This window comes from Hemibagrus wyckioides, linkage group LG04, assembly GCF_019097595.1.
Source record: "Hemibagrus wyckioides isolate EC202008001 linkage group LG04, SWU_Hwy_1.0, whole genome shotgun sequence".
NCBI lineage: Eukaryota > Metazoa > Chordata > Actinopteri > Siluriformes > Bagridae > Hemibagrus > Hemibagrus wyckioides.
In genome coordinates this window covers 3,589,096-3,598,907 of record NC_080713.1, presented here as the reverse complement: position 1 = coordinate 3,598,907, position 9,812 = coordinate 3,589,096, and positions in this window count along the sequence as shown.

The window sequence follows — 9,812 nt, the reverse complement described above, 5'->3', positions numbered from 1 at the left end:
GTCTCGCCTTGGACCTAGTCAAAAGTGGAAAATTGCTTCAAAAATGTTTTATTTATAGCCAAAAAATGAATATTTTTAAAGCTAAGCATTATATCGCCGTTGGGTCATGCTAGCTGCTTATCTGTTCCTCCGTAAGGAATATTACGTAACTGGATATATTTTTTCGAATACCTCTGCTAGAGGTCACTAATTGAATTTGTCACCGCAGCTCCTGTTGTTTCTACAACAGTTTCATCCTATTTATAAAAACCGCATCCAAAACCTGCAGATGTGCTGACTAGACGCTAAAGGCTGATTGAAAACCCAAAAAAAAAACAAAAAAAGCCCAACATTCGCACTGGAAAAGGTTAGCTGGTGCTTGTGCAGTGGACTCTGAAAGCGGAGGATATTTTAGTTGTTTATTTCTTCATGGCACCTTTACAGAGTCAAGTTCCTGTCCTAACAGAATACAGAACACAAAGAGCACAGCGCATTGATTGTCTTTGTTATTAAGGTGTTTACAAGTTCAGATGTTCTGATGTTAGTCTTTCACAGCGTTGTTATGAAGGGCTTCCTACCTGCCAGACCACACTCTATAACTATAACACGGTGCTTTAGAGAAACCCATGCAGATTTGGAATAAATAAGGGATTTTTTTTTAGATCTAGAATTCCGAACCTTTTAGGATTCTTCGTTTGTAAGATAGCAAGAAGGTCCTGGGGTTCGAACAGGCAGTGGTCTTTCTGTGTGGAGTTTGCATGTTCTCCCCGTGCCTGCGTGGGTTTAAAGCGGGTATAGAAAATGAATGGATGCATGTTTGTAAGATTTCTAGAATGCGATTGGTCCAAAATTGTTGACTGATTTTAATTTTTTTTCTCATTCAATTACATAATGACATTATAATTTCTAATTATACGACGTTCATTCATGTCACTTTATACAGTCGAAAAATGACAATAACAGCGTCTTGACTTGAATTGAGTCTCCAGTGTCAGAGCTTTGTAGCTGTAGAGTTCATGCTTTACGCTCTGTGGTTTCTTGTGGTAATAATACACTTTAGGACAATAACAACAATAAAGAAAAAACTCTTCTACATTACACCACACATCATACAGTTGATTATTTTCCTGTAACAGCATAACATAATAACAGAGTGCTCCTATTGATGAAACAAATAGTCCTCCATGATGAGCTTCTAGTCATGTGACATGTCAAGGGCACCCATTTTGAACAGAGGCTCAGTTGGATCTCTCGCTTCCCAGAGTAACAGTAACAGTTTTAACGCTTATTGCCTCTTACACGCTAAATTTCTACGAGCACGAGGCTGGGTTTCCTCATGGTGACTCGTCCCGAGTGGGATCGTGAAAGCCGTTGAGCGTGCGCTCCATCAGCCGACTTCAGCAAACTATCCGAGTTTAACCGCAGCTTGGCAGCAGCCGGAGCTGCGCAAACAAGCCACGGCCTTGCCGAAACGTTCCCGATAATACACCAGTAAAGCCCTGAGTTCGTCCCCGCTTCAGCATTTTTAAATGCCCCTGGAATTTTGTGGAAGGATCAGGAGGCCTGATTCGGTGGACGTTTGTTTTGGCCCTGCTCTTTCCATTTCACTATGAGCTGCAGCTGTTCACGGTCTGTGCGTGTTTCCCAATTAAAGCATTAATCCAAATCAGTTAAAATGATGGCACGCGGAGGAAGGACGCCCACGAAGTGTGCTCTGTCTTTCTCTGTTTCTTTCCCTCTGGTAATTGCTCACCAAGCATTCCTCAAAATGAGCATCAAAGCCGGGGGTCTGGTAAATGTGGAAAATCTGAACGTGAAGAGCAAAAAAAAAAAGAAAGAAAGAAAAGAAGTGGGGAAATTAAGTCTGGGTTTCGGCTTTCTTCTTCGGTGTACATTTTTCCCCCCGCAGCTTACTATCTAGCAAATAAAGTTGGATATGTTTTCTCATTTGTCCTGACCACTTCTGGGAATGTTTCTACCAAACGGATCACAATCCATATTCACAACTTCCCTATATGCCGAGGTTCCCAAGCTGTGGTCTACCTCAGATCTCCTCGACTCTCCAGGAAGAAATATAGATTTTACTATGGCGGGAAAAAATAAAGTATGCAGCAGTAAAGGTGCGTGACCTTCTTGGAAAGGAAGCGCTGAAGTTTAGAGGATGGAGGGATGAAGTTATTTCTGTTTACACGTGTGCCTCTTGCGGACTGCACACGTCGCCAGACGAGGACGAGAGCGCTGAGAGGTAGACGACGAAGGCCGGCTTTTCTTCCTCATTACTCTGGGTTAATATAAACATGTAGAGAGACTAGGCCTAGGTTAGAGCTCTGGCAAAAAAAAATCAGCTTTAAACATCCTCAAACACACGACTGGAGCTCTCAGGAACACCTGTGACCCGAACAACTATTACACTCATAATCTCCTATTTATTTATAAGACGTAAAGTGACAAAAACCTCAACCACTGAGCGGCTGAAGCCGAATAAAGCCTGGAGTTCGTACGGATTGTACTGTATTGTTGCAGACCACTGATACAGACAGCGCACGTTCTTCATCCAGGCGCCCGTAATCCTTGATTACTGAATACGAGATTCAAGATCCTGTCACTTGAGTTTGAGTGTATAAGGTAGATAAGTCGAGAGAGATGTCTGAGAAACAGAACTGTATATCTTAGCATATCTTAGCGTGTTTTTTTTTTTTTTTTGAAGTTCTGGGAGGTCGGACTCGGTTAAGCTGCCGTAACTTGTGTTATGCGTGGGAGGAATGTGATAGACAAAGCTCGGTTATTCACCCCCAGCCAAACACCCCCACCCCATACGCCGTCCACCCCACCGACACCCTCCCTCGTCTCCTCCGTCAGACGATAACAGTGCAGACTATGGAGAGAGAAAGAGAGAGAGAGGATGAGGGGGTGTTTGCTAGCTCAATGTGAAGCGGCGATAAGGAGGAATTGGAACGGCTGTGTGACTGGAGAAAGAGTCCAACTTCTATTGTGGAAGAAAGCCGAGTTCCTGAAGCAGGAGGGCAGGAAGGGCAGGGAAAGGTGACGGACGAAAGAAACATTAATTATTCCGTCGGGGTCATAAAGCACCTGTCTGAGGTTGACACTTTGTTCTTATCATGACTTTTAACAATGCTGCTACATTTCTTCGGACGTACCGTAATACAGTGAATATGAGACATAAGCCTGAGAGTCTAGAAGACTCTAGAAGTTTTAACACCTTGCTGGAAACGCCTCAAGCACACTTTACTACCTAAATCTGACTCATTCAAGCTGTTTACAACTTTTGACCATTTGCGTAGGACCCGAATGACAAAATACGCGATTTGTAATTAGTTTTGTTTTCTAAATCTCTGGGTGTGCTGTTTATATCCCAGCTAAATTTCTCCTGAAAAATTAAATTAATAAATAAAATCCTCTTCAGAGAGCCAGGGATTGTACAAAAATATCAGAAATACCAACAAGATGTGATTAAAAATAACAATAAAATTTCTACGATGAATTTTTTCTCACTTATACCACAATACATAAAAATTGAAATAAATTTTGCGGTAAAAAGTTGAGTATTTTAAAGTAAAACAAAACAAAACCAAAAATCAAGTCAGTCAAGTGAGTGTAAATAAAAGTGTAAATAAAAAGTAAACTTCTCTCGTACTCCAGTAAAGAAGATAGGAAAACATGAGCTAGAGCTAAGTAAGAACGTGTTAGCTAGCAGGAAAATAATTCCATACCAAACTAGCCGAACTGCTAATAGCTAGGTCGGGAGAGACAAGATAATCGCAGCAGCAGATGGATCACAGAGATGGGTTTTTAAAACTTGGGTCGACTCCATGTAGCCATCTGAGGTTAAAAATAACGTAGTGAGGAGATTAAAGTAAAGATTTCACTTTTAAACATGTTCGATAAAAAGCAGACGTAAGTAGAGTAATAACTAGAAATACTAATATTATTTCGGTTGATATTATTTACCCAGAAGTTTAAGGAATTGTTAGTTATCTCCAAGACTTATGACCTCATACTGTATTCAAATTAACATTCTAAAAATTCTTATGTAAAGCTTCTGGACTTATATTATAATAAAAACAAAACTAAACTAAACATTAGTGTTGTAAGCTTCTATGATCTTGCCAATCATCCAGTACACGAATGTGACGCAAGCCTCTGGAGCTAATCAGCGTATGTTCAAATGCTAACAGAGGAACAGAGAAGCAGCAGTAGAAGCTCTGAGGAGAAGATGAACATTCAAGTTCAACGAAAAAAAAATCCTGCATTTTAAATCTTACAGAAAACATTCTGTAAAAATATTGGAAAGTGTTTAATTGGAAATATTATTCATATATATTATTCCTAAATTTTAATAATTCATAAATATATACATTTGCAACTGTGAGCAAAAACAATGCTAGTGCAACTTTTAAGCTGCTATACATTTTTATCTTTTCACTATTAAAAAAATAAAAATAAAAAATTGTATTTTTCTGATGCATGCCTCAAGTCTAATGAATTACTAAAAAACATTAATAATAATAATTAAAAAAAATAAATAGAAATCAGTCAAATGCACCATAAGTTAAACAGTCCACTTTATTTTTAAACTATTTAGAATAATTATAATCTCAGTGCCATTTGGACAAATATTTAGTAATTATCCATTATAGAAATTCTTTAAAAAAAATATTTAGAAATAATTCCTTCCTAATTCTTTCCTATAATAATAATAATAATAATAATAATAATAATAATAATAATAATAATAATAATAATAATAATAATAATAATAATTCCTAGCATTTTTATATTTTCAAGAATATTTAATACCTTTGTATTTCATATTTAGATTTAAATGTAATGCAGGAAATGACAAACTGGAAATTTCTAGCCATTTTTTTTTCAGTTTTATTTATTTTTGCTAAAGTTTTCTTCTTTTTTTTTTGCTTCTATACAATACAGCCTCGGCACTGCAACCAGAAACATTTCCTCGTGCAGGCATGCGTCTAACAAACGTATTAGTTTTCTATCATTTTCTCGTTATTTATGCCCAAACATCTTCATGTGCATTTCCACCAACATGCTGCAAATGTTTTATTTGTTTATGTGATTTTTTTTTTTTCGCTTTGCAAACCAGGACGGGTGAAGAATAAAGACGAGTCGAAGTTGCCCTGAAAGGTTTGTTTAACATAATGGATAATATTTTCAAATAAGAAACACACACACACACACAGACACACACACACAGTCTCAGAATTAAAATCGGTAATCAAAGAGGCCATGAGATCTCGTTTTCCGGTGTCTCTCGGTGCTCACGCCGTCTCGGAGCACAGGCCTCTTAAATGTAGTGTGCATGGAGAAGACAAATATTTATACGAGCATGCAGGTTCAACTTCTCCGTTTTTCTACTTCAGCCTGCTTCTCGTGTTCGAGGAGGAGGAGGAGGAATCTTAGAAACTCGTCGTGACCTGGAATTTGTTTGGCCTGCAAAGTAGCTGAAGCTGCAAAGCAAAATAACACCATAAAACATAAAACAAGTTGCCCAGTGACACTGCGATAAATTGCTCAGGAGGAGATTTCTTTCCAAATAAAACTGGAGATTATGGGACACTATTGAGATTTTTTTCTGTTTGTCTTGGGGAAATATAAATGCATCTATTTGTTACACCGAAGTCATGAGAAAATTCTTTTTCGGAGCCTTTACTTGCTGAAAGGGTTGCTTTGATTTGATCATCACCACAGTTCCTGCTGTTCTCCATTGACACTGAATTCTTGAAATAATCATCTAAACTAAGGTTTGTAGAGAAGCACTGAGGCTGAGCGGCGTTCCTCTGTCGTTCCTCCACTCAGACACGACGCCGGAGTTCGGCTCGCTGGTGGGTCGCTTTTCTGCGTGAGAAACTTTCTGCTCGTCTGTTCTGGGAAAGTAACGCTTCACCCTCAAATCCCCCGTCATTACTCTCTCAATTCTCCTCTATCTTTACTCGCTAGCTCTCTACTCCACTCTGTAGGTCCACTAACATTGTATTTTTTTTTTAATACACCGGGGAAATAACCTAACGTGTATGTTACTGTAAGTGTTACTGTAGGAAACACCTGCTGATGGTTCGCTGATCTTATTGTCCCTCAGCGTTGGGGTTTTACACACTCAAAAACACAGCTGGGATTTAATCGCACCTCGGGTAACGAGACTCCGGGGGGATAAAAGAAAACAAGTGAAATATTGTATTTTTGTGAAAGTTTTAAGAGATTTGAGACGACGTGTGAGCGAAATTTGAAAGGTCCGAGAAACCGGCGCGGGTCGTTTAGGTTCGATTTGGGTGCAGGTCAGGAGGCGAGTTTGGCTTGAACATTTTTCTCTGTCAAGGCTCGCAGGAGTCGCTACAAAGAAGCCAGCTGTCAGGCCTCATGGAACCTGGCCTCTAATTAAAACAGTGGAAAATTAGATAACTCCGCAAATTCATCACGGGCGCCCCGAGCCGTCAGGGCTCCCCTGCTCTGGGGGGCTGCCACCCATCTTTTGTTTACACCATACAGACTTGGCCCCTCTGAGCTGTGTTTTTTAGAGTTGATTTTTTTCCCCCTAACAGGCCACAAGGGCTTGTCCTGTATGTCCCCTCCTCCCCTCGCAGAAGCCCCTCCTGGAAAGACATGATGGAGACCCTCATTCCATCCTGGGGTGAATTCGCCCACGCCTACCTTGTTAGCCCCTCATTTATTAATTATTTAATGGAAGTTCTGACTGCTCTGATCTGATGTCATGTGCTGGAATACAAACCTCGCTAAAAAAAATTCCTCCAGCCGGTCTCATGCGGTCCGCTCTGGTTCTGTTATCAGGAGAAAACCTAGCTGTGATGCCATTTAACACAATCCGAGCTCGACATGCCATTCATCGCTGTCTAACAAGGTCAGGTGCGATGAAGAGCGATATCCGAGCCACGCTGTGGTCAACCTCACGTCAACCCGCTCCTGACAGTTTACTCCGACCAGAACCGCTGGGCCTGTTTTAACAGCTGACGTTTACACTACAGGCTACGTGTAAACCAAAAAATGGTGCACTTTAAATAAAAAAGGATCCTGGAACGATAATTGTTTTAATGGGGTTACACCTAATCTGTCATGCTAGAAAACACAAATAAATGGTGCGCCAGAGAAATGCAGGAGTCCCGGCCAGAAACAAGAGAACGTGAAACCAGTAGATGGAACTTCACGCTCACCGTCCAAGTACACGAATGATGTGCGAAGTGTAGAATAAGTAGGGATTAAAACACTGTATGCACAGTGCGTTGTTACAGGAAAATAATCAACAGTGCCGAGGTGTGATGTTAGTGTAGTTACTATACTCACAACCACAAAGTTTAGACTTTTATACTGTTATAAAGCATAATGCCTCCTTATTCCTGTTACCAAAAAAAATCTAGAAAAAATAAGTGTTTAATTGTCCCACTGGTGAACGCTTAAACTTTTTATATACAGGCAAAATATACAGACTCTTCACTGCTCTCTAACAAGAACCTTTTTAAGGACCTTTACCTAGAACCCTTGTAGAACCCCTTGTTCAGAGTGGGGTCACAGTTAGTCTTAAAAATAAAGTTTCCAGGAAGAATAAAAAAGATGGTTTCTGTAGTGATGCCATGGAACAACCATTTTCGGTTCACTAAAGAACCTTTCAGTAACTGGTTCTTAGTGCCATGAAAAACCTTTATGTACTAGAAAGAACCTTTGTGTGTATCTGTGACCTCAGTCTAAACTAAAGTTCTTTAAACATTCTAGTTAAGGGTTCCTACAAAAAGTGTACTTTGTTAGGGAACCTGTATAGTATATAACGTTCAGGGATATCGATCTGTCCGCATGCTAGGAAGCATGTGATTGTGAACCAGTTTCATCTGGGTCAGTGGTAGCTCAATTGGTTAAGGCTCTGGGTCGTTCACCGGTAAATCGAGGTTCAAGCCCCAGCACTGCCAAGCTGCCACTGTTGGGCTCTTGAGCAAGGCCCCCAACTCACCCTGCTACAGAGGTTCTGGATCATGGTTGACCCTGTGCTCTGACCCCAACCCTCAAGAATGGGATATGCGAAGACATAAAAAAAGACAGAATTTCACTATGCAGTAATGTATATGTGACAAATAAAGACAACTTAACTGGTGCAATAAACATGACAACAGTTGCCCTGGAGAGGCAAAAACAAGACAACTCCCAAAGAGAATAGTGTTGCAGGTGGTGGTCCTGGACATTCACTCTCCCTGTATCCTTCCCTGTTGGATTTGTCTCTAGTTTTGTGTTTGGTTAGAATCCTTGTCACTACTTGATCAGACATGAGGTAGTACCTGCACCCCAATCAGGTTGCACAGGTAATCCAGCTCTTCCAGGATGGTGTCTTCACAAGGAGGTTGGTTGTGTCTCTCGGCACAGTTTCAAGAGCATGGAGGAGATACCAGGAGATGAGGAAAGCTGGACAGGGACATAAAAGGGCAACAACCCAGCAGAAGGACCAGTATTGTGTGAGGAGAATCAGAACAAGCATTGCAAGAGCTTTACAAAATGACCTCCAGCAAGCTACTGGTTTTCATGATTCTAATCAAACTGCCCGCATGTGGCATGAGGGCCTGACGTCCTCTAGTTGGACCTGTGCTCATAGCCAAGAACCTTGCCAGAGAGTTCCAGAATTGGCAGGTCCACATTTGGCACCTCTTCACGGATGAGAGCAGGTTCACAATGAGCACATGTGACAGATGTGAAAGATTCTGGAGATGATGTGGGGAACATTATGCTGCCTGCAACATTATCCAGTGGGTCACTGATTGTCTGAGGAGGAAGATCCTTGAAGGGTCAAACAAACCTCCATGCTCTAGCCAACAGTACCATTACATACCAGGATGAATCTTCAGAACCATTGTCAGGCCTTACATTGTTGCAGTGGGCTCTGGGTTCCCAGTGTCTTGTGGCCAGAGTGTGTAGGTTTCTGGCCAACAAAAGCATTGATGCCATTGACTGACCCCAGACCTGAATCCAAATTAAAACCTCTGGGACATTGTGAGTCAGAGCGTCCGATCCCAAGTAGCACGGCAGACTCTCCAGGAGCTGCCCTGATCCCGCTCTGGGAGGAGATCCCCCAGGAGACCATTTGGCATCTCATCAGGAGCATGCTTGGACGTTGTTGGGAAGTGCGTACAGGCATGAGGGAGCCTTACACACTACTGACTCCTGACATTAGGAGTTGTCGTGATGAAATTTATGCAAGTTGAATCAGCCTGTAAATTCAATATTTTACTTAGATTTTGAATCCAGCCCTCAGTGGGAGGACGATTCTGGTTTCCATTGACCATTTTGTTCTTAATAAATTACATTTAATTTTATTTACATAAAATACATTCAAGGTCCAGTGTGAGATTTAAGTGTTCCCTTATATTTGGTATAATTTATATATATATTTTAAATATTTTTAAATATATATATTTTTATAGTTTATATTTGTTCCCCATATTTTGAGCTCAAAACGAAGTGATTTTAGAACTATTTAAATTTGATATATAGAATCTTATTTTTTTTTATGATTTGTGGAGTCTGATGGAAACATAGCCATCATCAGGATTTGACAAATCTGTATTTAGACTCCTTGTCCTTTTCCTCTGACGTATAAAAGCGGATTTTCGGGCCTGGTGGAGCTGCTGTCCCTCTCTGTCCCCTCCATGGGGGGTCTGACCCGGTGGTCTGCTTCCCTTCCACAGAGAGGCAGCTCCATGTAAACACAGCCCCAAGCGCCACTCTTCATCCACCTCCCTCCCTTCTCTCTCACACACCCCCACATACACACATCACACACACACACACCCTCAAGCTTGATT